The sequence below is a fragment of the Papaver somniferum genome, chromosome 1 (assembly GCF_003573695.1).
Source record: "Papaver somniferum cultivar HN1 chromosome 1, ASM357369v1, whole genome shotgun sequence".
Taxonomy (NCBI): Eukaryota; Viridiplantae; Streptophyta; class Magnoliopsida; order Ranunculales; family Papaveraceae; genus Papaver; species Papaver somniferum.
Window position 1 is genome coordinate 187793544 of NC_039358.1, and position 13488 is coordinate 187807031.

Below are 13488 nucleotides of genomic sequence, written 5' to 3' on the forward strand. Positions count from 1 at the left end.
TTTTCAAGTCTTCGCAATACTTGTAATGTCTCATATCCTAATACTTTCAAGCTAACCTATACGAAGCTGACTCTAGTACATAATCAAGCGACTCTTAAAATGAGTTTTGATTCACTAAAATATGAAAACCAAACTTGACATACCAACGCTTGGTGGGTTCAACCGAGCTATGCTCTAACATAGGCTAAAATGAAAAAGTGAAAGTATCACTTTTCTAGAAATGGAGGTAGTATATATCTTCACAATTATCGTTGAACTAAACAATGATACGTAAGTTGTGCATTACTTGGGTTTATGGACAGATCTTATATGTATTCTTTTATTGAATTTGACAAGAGTAGACAAGGTTTTAAATTTTCAGAGTTATTCTGGATTCAATAGAAAGGAGTAAACATGCATATGTAAAAAATAGTACATGACCTTTTGCATTTATTTGGAATGACCATACAATTGCAATAAATTTCTTGCTTTATTTTGGCACGAGTATAGTAAGCTAGGCATATCTTCACAATTATCTCTGAACTAAACAATGGTGTGTGACATACTTGCATTAATTGAATTTTCAACATATCTTCTCTATTATCTTTGATTGAATTTGACAAGATTAGAAAGTTGTCTTTAATTTGGAAATACTAAACAAGGTTTTGCAATAATAGGGCATGATAACATGTGTTGACATCCCAATTTCGCCACCCCTTTGAAAAAATAACAGTTTTTACGCTTCAAAACAACATGCAAGAGATGGCTACAAAATCAATAGTGTCGGCAAGTCAGTGAAAATAACAAAAAGTGAGAAATATTACTCATTCCCCACCAACACCCCACTCGACATCACTCTCTTACACGCCTTACTCGCCAATCATTACCGAAAGAACCAAACATAAATTCATTATTTTTTTTCATACTTTTCTCATTGATTTTATAAATCAATACAAATACATTTAAAAAAAACAACAAAAAAGAAAAACGTTTCTTACAACTCCACCCATGTACGAAAGTCTTCTGTAATATTTTTATCCCATTAACATCTTTTTTCTTTCCTCAATTCTTGATGTTATACACATCGACCTTTTCTTCCACCCATTCGGACCAAATCAACAAAAAGATAAAAATATTTAAAAAAAAAAAAACTATCCCATTAATCCTCATTAATCAGTTTTATCAGCCAATAAAAAGTGATTGTACTTCAAATATGGGATTATAACTTTTATCCTTCCTTTTCTTCCCATTCCCTTCCTTTGCACCCAGTTATAACTTTTATCCTTTTTTGGGTGCTGATAAACACTTTTGTTTCTAATTTGTCTCAATTCTATATATTGTTAGTGCTTATTTTTGTAATGATTATGTTTTTTTTTTTGTAGTTGTTCAGAGAAATAAACTTTTGTGGACAAATTGGCTAGAAAAGTGATTTTTGCACCTCATGGAGAAATTATTTTAAAGGCACCCCAGAATTTGCTTAGGACACCCCAGGAAGATAGGAGACAACCATCTTCTTCACGAATTATAAGAAAATTTTGACGGAAAAAAATTAGCTTCACCTACGTATCTTCTGTTTTGGTTTCTGAGAGATTTTCTTGAGATTTTCTCATACAATTGGGTTGGTTTGGACCTGTTACAGTTAAACAGGCTTTGTAATAACCTTAGAATCGGGGAAAAAGGAGATTGATGTACACAACAAGACACGAGAATATCTCTGGAATTCATACTCTTTTCCAAGTTATATATTTATTTTTGGTAGTTGGCGTGTGGATGGACGGAGTTTTACTCTAATAGAGACTTATATCAGCGAGTTTGGAGTGTGTCAACACAAGCAGACGTGTGAAGACATAAAAAAAAAAACGAAAATAATTCCCGTGATATTGCAAAGAGAGTAAAGAGAGGATATTTTCCATTAAAATCGAGAGATTTGGATCCTATGAGTATATAAAAGAGTTTTGGGATCGAGTCACAAAAAAGGGACATAGAGTTTGGAAAAGAACAAAAAGCTAGAATCGAAGTAACTTAAAGTTGTAGTCAAAGTTTTCTGTTGTTGCAGAAAATTGAAGAACAGACTGTTGTTCAAAACTGTTGTTTTTTAATAGTGTCTATAACAGTCCATTCACAACGTTTAATTTTAATTTACAACAAGTGCTTTGTAACAGAGAGTTTGTAACGCCTATACAACATTGCAAATTCCTGGTTTTAATAATTTTCTCTCCTTTTCATCTTTGGAAGCACTTTTGAGCCATGAGTAATTATTTTGAGCGTGTTCCCAACATGAGGAGCTAAACCCCATTGTTGGGGCAACAAAGGAAGTTATCTTTCCAATGAAAAAGTGGTATTTCTTATTTATTTAATTTATGTATTTTTTAATAATTATTTGCTTAGATAAAATAGTACTTACTGATTTTTGTTAAGCAATTGTGATTCTTATTGATGGAGCATGCTTAGACTAGGGTTTTGATGTCCCATGCTTTTGATTTATAATTGTTATTCTGAAAATCTACTTTTACAATATTTTAGAATCAAATTGAATATGTGAACTACATAATTATAGTTATTGAATTAAAATCACTTTGAGAATTGGGAAATAGTGGAATATTCTTAGCTTCAGTATTCTTTTAATTTTGATATTACCTTTGTCTGAGTTTTGTTATTTTTAATTTTAGAAATTTAGTCTAAAATCAAAATATACACAAGTCTTGAATGAATTGTTTTTACCACTATGTTATAATCATATCAAGTGCCTCCCACAATGCCCATTCTACACTATTATATAAACTCACCCATATTTACTACCAAATCACTACATTTTCATCTTACAAAACAATTTTATTTCATACATACAAGAAAGGAAAGACCGAGGAAAAAAAGAATGCGAGAGGAGTGAAAACATCAAAAAAGAAGAAGAAGAAGAGGCCTTATTGCTGGTCATTATCAACTACTCTGCATGTAATATTACCCATACTTAGATCTTAAACTTTGGGATATGGTTTATTTTAAGTATTAGTTATGGTATAATCAATATTGCTTCCTATTAAAACCCAACATATCAGATTTGTCAATCAAGTATCGTATTTAAGTTTTTAAGAAATTGACATTACATTGTCAATACTTGACTGCTTTTAGCATACTTATAGAAAGAATGACCGTCGCGCACAAGCTTTCTACGTTTAAATATTATATATTTGATATAATCGCCACCTTTATTTTCCTGATTTTGTAGTAATCTAAATGCACGAATGGGATAGTCTTCCATCCATTAATAACACATCGCATATTATTTATGCATTGTCATGTTAAAAAATTTATTTTATCATTTGAAGTATTTTATGTGGAAAAAATATAAGGGTAAACATAAAATGATCTTGCATCTCATATGGGTCACATGTATACACCTGTACACTTAAATTAATTTGTACGTAATGAATCCTCTACCCGGATAAATCTAAGTGTTGATATGAAGCGGATTCCCTCCCACATTAGGTCCATTGTTAAACCAGTTAATCTTTTATCCCATTTTTATGGGATAATTTGCAGATTATCAGTTTAATTTTGAATTCCATCCGATCTCAAATTTGGACTCTGATGAGGTGTCGAACTCGTAAAAATAAATTCCTTATTTCTCTTTAAACTAACTAGTAGTATACGGATAAGCAGGTTCGTTCCTAAGGGAGAGTTGAGCTAAAGTTGTCGATTCAATTTCTGTATAAGAAATATGCAAATATGAGGATGGATATGATCAAGGACTCATTCTCGGTCACGAAACGTGAATCTTATTGATATGGCTAGTTTCTGCAAAGTATCTTGTTACTAACAACCCTATAATAATTAGTACGCTCAACTATTCCGTTATTATCTCCTAATCTCACCAAATACGGAAGCGCTCGACTACCGGATTCTACTTGCCAAGTTTCCTAGAAGTACGCTCTGTAGGTGTGACTTAAACAAGTGCTTTAAGTTTTATGAGATAAGGTTGCTCCTAGTGATGAACTCAAAAGCATGAATCACCTACTAGTGTCAATTTCTACATACGGGTACTTAACAAAGTCCCATCACCAATACCCATCGCTACTTGTGTTTGTATTCTCTAGACAATTACGGGTCAAAGAAAACCAAAACTAGCAATAAAATCATCAAGTAACCATTCGATTTGCAACTTAAACGATTGAGAAATAAATTCATAAACATTTTTAGCATAGTAGAGAATGAGCAATAACAATATAGTTGCAAGAAAACAGGTTGTTTAAATATCAATTCGAGTTCATATTCGGACGTTGAAATCACCCCTAATCAAGAATGCTTAGCTACTGGAGTTCACGGTTAACACAGCAAATAAAAACAGGAATACAAAACCAAACAGCCGCAGAGGAAGTTGAATATGGACAGTTGTTGGTGGATGGTATGGCATGGTGAGCATGGAATGGTAGTCGCGAAGTGGTACTGCTGCTGGCTTGGTGCTGTATTGCGAGTTTCCTGCTGCCTGTATGCTGGTGATGGAATGGTGCGACAGACTCTTCAAGTTGCTGCTATATGAGATGGAAGTGAGCTGGAGGTATTTGCTATGAAGGTGGTATAGGTGATGGATGTATCTGACAGCAAAGTGAAGGTTCTGAAGATGATATGGTGCAATTAGTGGAGGTGAAGGTGATGGATGAACTGGTGGTATGAACAACAGCTGGTGTTGGTGGTGGGATGTATGCAGATGGAGTGCTGGAGGTAATGGAATGGTATACAGGTGGAATAGTTATGCAGATGTGATGGAGATGCAAAAGATGATGCTGGTGAATGCAAGTGGTGATGGAAGGGTTTGGAGAGGAGCAAAAGCTCCTCTCTTTTGGCTGTGAACGACAGTGGTAATGGGGGTGTGAGATGATCCTCTTCTGTAGCTTTTTCCAGGCTTTTATAGTTCTCAATTCCCTGTAAACTCGTAACCTAAACAGCTCCAACAAGCAAAACTCGGCAAAATCACTTCTTCTTGGCTGTTACGGACCCAACTATTTCTTCGCAATTTCCAGATCCTGTCTTCAATCTGAACCATTAAACACCAGCCACAAAAACTATTTGCCACTGAATTTCCGGCCAAGTCTTCACTCATTGTGCCCTGTCCTTTTAAGCCTCTAAATCATGTCTCAACCCATTCAATCATAGACCCAATGACAACAGCTTGTCTTCAGAACTAACTCTCCGGTCACAGTAAAACCCAAATGTATACATTACTCGCACCAGTAATTCCGTGTTGTTCTTAAACTCAAAACCCTGTCCTGACCATTCACAAAGATTTACAGAAGTCCAGGGCAAACCTGGTTGCAGATGAATCTGAAATGTAAAGAACTACTCGCTCAGACATTTTCTCAAACATGTAATGTACGTCTTGCAAACTGTTGAAAGATAGAGCTCTGTTGGATTTGTAATCTTCCACAGCTCCTTCCCTGCACAGAATTCATACATAGTTTTCACATTAGTTTATGCCCACAACTCACATCTATGATCGATCAGACAATCTCCCGTGCCCATGCGACCTAGCCCCAGCGTTTTAAATTTGTGGCCTACATTTCAAGGTTCTGGTAGCAAATTCGGCATATGAGAAAGCCAATTAACAACCCAGGGTACAGAACCAAGACTAAATATTTGGAAGTGTAGGAAATAAATTTCATATGAAAATGGAGACAAAAATTTACAACATTCGTAAATAAAATTATCTTACTAAGCCATAAATGAGTGACGCGTGGCGAGTCCAACTCAACAAAAATGAAACACGGTATGTCACTAAGTTCGGGGGGGCTCCTTCTTGTTTGTAGTTGTTCAAACTTGAGAACCATCCATTGTTCTCGAAAAAGTGAATTAAACGGTTTATTTATTTTAATATATTGGGAATGCTTTTTCTTGTTATGACACACAGCATCATGAAATTCATGTAAGGTTCAGGTTAAGGGCAGGAAAATCATTCCCTCGACCCGAGGGAGAGGATTGTGTGTTGAGTAAGATTTTTAGAGCATGAATTGTATTAGTTCCCTGTAGAATGTAGTTGTTTCATTTGCATGTAATTTGAGTTGCACAACAATAACGTATTATTATAAGTAGATAGGATCATTTATTTTATTTTTTATTTTTTTAATTAAAGATCATTTTTATTTGCAAATGAGGATTTGTTGTTTCTTAAAAGAGAATGAGTTAGGAATGAATTCTCTCAAACTCCCTCAAACTCTCTCAAACTCCCTCTAATAAACTCTCTCAAACTTCCTACACTTCCCCAAACTCCCTAAACTAGAAAACACCAAACTTCCTCAAGCTCCCTGCACTCTCTCAAAATCCCCAAGGTTCAAACTACACTCAACTCCCCGCAAATCACTCGAGGACTAACCCCTTGTTGGTAAAGGACATGCAGGTGACCCCTAACATCTTCACATCTGTTTTTAGCAATCTTCCTCCTCAAAGGCCTTGACAAAATAAGCTCTCACGTTGAATGGTGATCAAACACTCGCTCCCTATTGGTCGAAATAAGCCTTTTCTAATGTAGGAGCTATGGTGAGGACACTTGGCATAACCCTGTTGGTCCTAATATTAAGAATTAGGTTACACTTTGTTTACACCAAATATTTAACCCTTAGTTAATAACCCTGTTGGCAAACAGGCAGGTGGACAACACTTCTTTTATAGCTTGTTTGGATACAGAAGTAGAAGCAAGAAGTGCTTCTGGACTTCTCAGAAGTCCTTCTCAGAAGCTAAAAAAGCAAATAAGTTAAGTTTGGCAACTGCTTGACTTATAAGTTAAGAAGTCAAAAAGCAAGTTTGGCAACATAACAAGGATGGAAGTCAAAATATGTTCATTATTGTATAACTACTGTATTATAAGTTCATGGAATCCAAAACAAAATATATCAAACATCCAAATTTAGCGTGAACAAGGTAAAAAGATTGTGTTGTGTGTATATCCAAAGTAGCCCTCGGTGAAGATCTTGTGATAAAATGACCTCTTTCCCGCAGGCCTTGTATTAGCTGATGTGATCAACCAACGAAATTCAGTTTGAACCAATGACGACGAAATTCACCTGCAATTGATCAAAAATATAGCTAGTTAGCCAGTGATACTAAGGTTAAGAAAGCAACATGTTCATCATTTCTTTCAGTTATGTTCAGTTGAATTAATAGGTCTAACAAACTAAATACCCACTGAATTTTTAACGGCTTCAATAGATTGTGTCGGAAAATTAGGAAAAATATCAGTCATTTTGTACGAGGTACAGACAATACAAGGATGATCAACCATAACAGTGACTGACAGTGCTCTGTATACTGCAAAGGAGTAAAGCCCACTCTTACAACACTAACATGTTTCTGTTTTAATACTAGCACAATCTACTGAACAATCACTGTTGCTTAGGTGATTTAAACAAGTAATTGTACCGTTAAAGTTGTAGTAGCATCTATCGTACATACTGAGAGATCAGAACAAGGTTTCACTGGTTTTTCTTCTTTTTTGGTTTAACCCCAGCGTATTACGGTTTAGTTCACATCAACCCAGAAAAAATCAAATCCATCTTCAACATGGAACAGAAGAAAAACGTGAGCAACTACTTACAAGCCTCTTTACAAAATCTCCCATCATCACCTTGAAAAATGAGGGTCTACTGTGATATTGCTGAGCACCCGTTTTCTTGTTTATGTCTCCAGTCAAATTTCACAGGAGAAAAATGAAGAAAAAAAAGTGAAACTACCAAGAGTAGTGAAAATGTCAGTGCCGCTTAATTTTTCAGGAGTAACAATGTCAGTGCCACTTGATATCAAACGGATACGTACCCGCTCCAATGCAACTTACAAACATGTTATGATTAACAAATCCCACCTTATGGGAAGTGCAGGTTTCATTCTTTTGGGTCTGCACGAGTTTGATAGTGACCGGAAGATACTTTAACGTCTAACAGTATAATAATTAAATCCCTTATTTTGCAATTACATAGTGCAACTCAAAGTCATGTGTGCACTTACTCAAACAAATCCCATATGAAGATAATCTGCAGCAAGGTGTAATCAGTACTGGAAGCTATATCATCAAGAAGGCAATATGGAACTAACGTGTGGGCTACAAAATCACTAAGGACTAAAGTCTGGGTCTTGACATGGGACAAACAAGAGACAACCATATCAACCCAAAACACCAATTCATGCCTCCTAAGGTTCAATCATTATAATATCATAGTAAAATCACTGAAAAAATTGCATCAATAGGGTGAAGTATTCTACACATTAGAATCAGCACTATGTTAAAGAAATAACAAATCCCCAATTTGGATAAACCCTAAAACACTCAATCAAATTAAAGATCAACAATCTAAAGATGTATGAAATTAAGTAAATTATTGTTATCATATGTGTAGGATTTACCTCATTTTCAAAGCTTTAAACAATCAATTAAAATTCTGTAGCAATTCTTCTCTTCCCCTGTTCCGATTCCATCTCCCGTTCACTTTCAATCTTTTCTCTTTTGTTTACTGCTAGCTAGCATAGAAACAACGGAATTACTATTTGATTGTCGTAATTTTTCCAAACCCATTGATTTTTTTTGATCGATCAATTGCGACGACGTCAACTTATCCCTAAAATAGGGTTCGAAACCTAATCCAAATATTTATAAGCCAACAAAAATGTTGGAATCCTTGTAAGATAAATAAAAAAGACTACCAGTAAAATGAAAAAAATATGTATGAGATGTGAACATTCATTTCTCTTAAAAATGAAGTTTTTTGATGGAGGAAAGAGAGAAAGAAGAAAGAAAGAAAGAAGATGCGAAGAAGAAAAGAGATGAAGGATAAAAATGAGAGCGGGTCCCACCAGAAGCTACTTCTTGCGAAAGGGAGAAGCCAACCTTTTTGCTTCTCCACGGAGCTCATTTTCGACTTATAAAAGCATCTCCAACAGAGGATGAAAATATTTTTTTTAGTGACACATAGAATTTTAGACCCCCATTTAGTATAAAAGCATTTCCAATAGTTAGGGCCTACAAGTTAGGAGAGATCAAATATTAAATACGAAGGTATTAAAAAAAGTCTAAACTACACCTTCTGGATGACCCTTAACTAATTTCATGTCATCAATTTTATTTTTAAAAAATAAATTGTAATATGGAATCAAGCTAAATATATTTTTTCGAATGTTTATATAAATCTAAAATACATTGTACAACCTTAATTATTGGAGATGGGTTTTAGTATAAAGGGTCTTATTAAAATCCATGATAAAATCTAAATAAATGGAAGTCTAACAATGAGATTTTTTTGACCTACCGATCGAGATGCTCTAAGCAACTTCTATAAGTCGATCTATTTCGGCTATCCAACCTTACTTTCGATTTTTTGACTTACAGAAGTCAATAAGTTACTTCTATTTGAGTATCCAAACGGACTATCAGTGTTTTGACCTAAATAATTTCATTACACCGTATTTACACCAAATACTTAACGGTACATCAGTAACACCGTAATAGGTGGACAATACTCGCGTCAAACTGCTATGACGGACATTTTTTGGCATATAAAGTCTTAAACGTGGATTTTTTTTCTTTCCTATCTATTTCGTCCTCTCTGAAAACACTTCTACCCGATACAGATTTCTCCGATTTATCTCTGTATGGTTCGCTTATCATTATTTTCATTACTGTTTACCTCTTTAAGAGGAGATATTGGCTGTGCTTTGAAGAGGTCAGGATCTCGAAATCTACTGCAGCAGACCCTAATTTATCAATTTCTGATTCGTTTTTATTCCGTATTATTAAGTTACTCCGTTAATAAATTAGGGTTCTAATAAGATTCATAAGATTGTTGTAATTTAGGGTCTTAGGTTGGGCAGAATTAAGGTTTTTTTTGGTTTAGCGAATTCTAGGGGTTTTTTATCCTCCTCCTCATCCATCAATAGTACTAATAAGAATCTTTTCAAATTTGAGGATGCTGATTATTATGGTGTAAACTTGAAAGAAAGTAGTGCTGAAACCATCTCCAAATAGAGATTTTTATTCCAATTTTTCCAATTTGGGGTCGGTTAAACTTATCATTAATAGCTTATAGTTTTGTATCTGAACATTGGCTTATTATGTTTTCTATTCTGTTAATTAAGGCCGAGAAGAACAAAGTGGCGGGATGCAGAATTCAAAAAGAAGCTACAAGAGCAACCAAAAGGTAATCCACCAGCATAAAGGACACATAGAGATTTTATTTATCTGTTACGGAACCGTTAATTATCAGGGATTGTGTAAAATCTTTTATGATGTTATTTGGAGTTTTATATGGTTTTAGAATATCACGTCTGGGAATAAAAGAAAACTCATTGAACTTGGAGTTTAATTATCATTGTATTTAGGTTAGTTTTGTGGTGTTGTGGTATTATTGTTGTTTTGCAATATATTTTGCACCCTGGCCGATTAGAATGGGTTGATGAAGTTTTAAATTTTCTTTCCAAGACGTTTAAGGTTTCATTTTCTTCCCAATATAATAGATGCTGTTCTATAACGAACTCGATGTCTTCTAGAGTACAACCAGCCAATATAAGAGGAAATAATGATGCCAGTTTATTTTCCATGCACTCGCTACTTCTGTCAGTCGTTATAAAACATTAATATGTGTATATATGTGTATAGATGGACGAACGTTCGCCAGGTGATTGAAAAAAGTGCAGCAAAGCTCTGCAGGGGATTTGCAAGTAAGCTCTTGCGGGTTTTAATACAGTTATGATGTATGTTTCTCTTTACTTTTTTATTAACCAATAACTTATGTGAACACGTGGTTTAGGTCTCTGAGCTGTGTTTTGATTCTATGATAAACATGCTAGACGAACACTTTGTCAGCTAAATATGTCTCAGAATATTGTTACTGAGTATTCTAGACAAAACACTTTGGCAGCTAAATATTTCTTTCGTAAGATAATTAATTCTGTCATGAGGTTTAATGTGATTGCCAAGGTAGTCGGTATTCTTTATTGCACAACTTTCACGTTTCTTATTAATATTTTTGTAATGAGTATGCCATTGTAGTAAGGTATGGTAACCAATGATTCTTTAGGAAAGTCCTTTCAGTCCTGATACCATCAGCTCTTGCTCAGTGTATAGTTAAAGATAGTCCTCTAAGTTTGGATGCTATCTTTTTTACAGGTAAGTGATACTTTGGTAAAATTTGTTCTTTTTTCTTATTTTCCTTTGTTTTGGGTTTGTTGATTTATGTGAGTTTGGTTTATTTAATTCTACTTATTTATGATTCAAATTTTTTAGTGTTGATTTAGTACCAAATTTAGGGATAAGACCTTGCAAAATCCACCGCAATTCGTGTTGTTTTTGTCGAACATATTGAAAATTGATGCTTGATTATGAGTTATTATCGGAGTATGTTGTAGTCTATAGAAATTCAATTGCTTTATACTTTTTTCTGTCTTTGTGGAGTTACAAAGTAACTCATGATTTCAGTTTAAATTTTGAACTGTCGCCCCCTCATGAATTGACCAATTCGTGTTGTTTTTGTCGAACATCTTGAAAATTGATGCTTGATTATGAGTTTATATCGGAGTATGTTGTAGTCTATAGAAATTCAATTTCTATATTTTTTTTTTCTGTCTTTTTGGCGTTATAAAATAAGTCATGATTTCAGTTTAAATTTTGAACTGTCGACCCCTCATGGATTGACCTTACAACCCCATCTATGGATATGTTGTCTTTAGAGTGATTGTTCTGATATAAGATAAGAGTAAAGAGGTTTTTCTAGGGTTGTTGCTACTAATTGCTTTGGTTAGTTATTGTCGATGCAGAAGTGACATGTGAACAGTAATCATTCCATCACTGCAACATTGGGTCCTGGTAGGAAAGGACAGATCAAGATTACTTATAAGGATTCCACTTAGAATAGCTGATGAGTACACACCTAGCTTATTTGAGATCGGTACAACTGTCAAATAATTGCAATTGATATTTCAATTCAAATATGACATGAGCTATCTATAAATTATGTGATTTAAAAAGAGCTATCTATAAATTATGTGATTTAAAAAGTTTTGTAGACTTAGGCGTTTCTCATTTCTTTTCGGTATCCTTGGGTTCTACTGACCTATCAGTGATATTTTTCTTGCATTGGTATCGTTTATTTCTTGTTTTTCTGCAAATTTTTCCTTAACCAGAATTCATTTTTTGAATTTCCCATTGTAGAAGCGGAGAGAAAGAAATTCCAAAACCACTTCTTCTACGTACAAAGGGGGACAAATAGCATTGCAAGAGCATCTATTGGATTCTCAAGAAAGAATTCAAAAACAAGTAGAATCATTCAATGAACTTGAGGTAGTATATATAGTTGCTTACTTTTACTTTTGTTGAGCTAGACTAGAAGGGCATGTTACATACGGAAGGGACATAGATTTTTGTTTATTATGGAGTCCACTACATACTTTACTTCTTATTCTCTGCAAGAACCAATTTTGGATCTGCCCAATAAAGTAGCAAGCCAGGCTGAAGCCAAGGGATTTGGATTTTGCATTTAGTATCTTTGTCATAGGGATTTGACTTTAGCATTGGAGTTTCCTTAATGCTTAGAGCAACTGCAGTGGACGACTAACCCAAATTTTTAGTCGAGTGAGCTGGCGTAGTGGGACGGACCATCGATCAAAATTTGATTAAAGAGTAAAACCCAGACCAAATTTGGTCGGCGATCAAGACCAAACCCAAATATAGTCGGGCGTTTATATAATGTCCGCCTACCCGACGGGCGTTGGTATAATGTCCGTTTATAGCCGCGCGTTCGTAAAGTTAACGCCTGGATGGGGCGTTGGTTAAATGTCCGCCTGGATGGGGCGTTGGTATAATGTCCGCCTGGATGGGGCGTTGGTATAATGTCCGCCTGGATGGGGCGTACGTAAAGTTAACGCCGGGCACCCAGGCGCACATAATGTTAACGCCTCTCTTGGGGCGTTGATATAGTCATGGCCTGCCTCACAAAGTTTTCAAAACTTTGCTTGGGGCGTTAACTATATCAATGTCCCATTTTTATTTATTTATTTATTTTTTTTGAATATGTCGGGCGGAATCTTTACAAACGCCCCATGTCAGGCGTTATCTTTATCAACGCCTGATTCCAGGCGTAAGCTTTATCAACGCGCGACCAAATATACTCTTTTCCCACTATGCCACATGACGGACTAAACCCAAATTTGGTCTTTTTTTTTAGTCTTTGGTTATACTCGCACCACTGTGGACGCTCTTAGCGAATAAATCGTGGTGGATTATATCTGTTTTGTGAAACTCTAAATTTTTGTTTTGTTTGTTGCAATAATCAATGTCGTTTGTTAATCAATATTTGTGCATGAAATCGTTTTAATGGGGTATTGTTCTTTTAGCTGATATATAGAATTATGTTATATGATGAAAACTTTATTTTTTCCAACTATCATTCTTTTCCTATTTTCCTCCCTAAATTTTCTTGATTAGCTACATGGTAAATATCTTAATCTCCAATCATCACTGTAATACTTTGGGTTTATGCT

The 13488-nt window shown here is 34.9% G+C and overlaps 2 long non-coding RNA genes across 3 annotated transcripts; one reads left to right on the forward strand and one right to left on the reverse strand.

Annotated features, from left to right (window-relative positions):
- Positions 1-6787: 6787 nt before the first annotated feature.
- LOC113310152 lies at positions 6788-8845 on the reverse strand. The gene is made up of 2 exons (XR_003340986.1): positions 8365-8845; positions 6788-7031 (listed from the first exon to the last, which is right to left on the reverse strand). It is a non-coding gene; the product is annotated as an uncharacterized LOC113310152 (long non-coding RNA).
- A 694-nt stretch (positions 8846-9539) lies between these two features.
- Positions 9540-12488, forward strand: LOC113334589. Of its 2 annotated transcripts, none has more exons than XR_003352875.1 (4): positions 9540-9677; positions 10090-10151; positions 10610-10704; positions 12161-12488. It is a non-coding gene; the product is annotated as an uncharacterized LOC113334589 (long non-coding RNA). The 2 variants fall into 2 exon arrangements; XR_003352874.1 differs by having other exon boundaries at positions 10610-10671.
- Positions 12489-13488: the final 1000 nt, after the last annotated feature.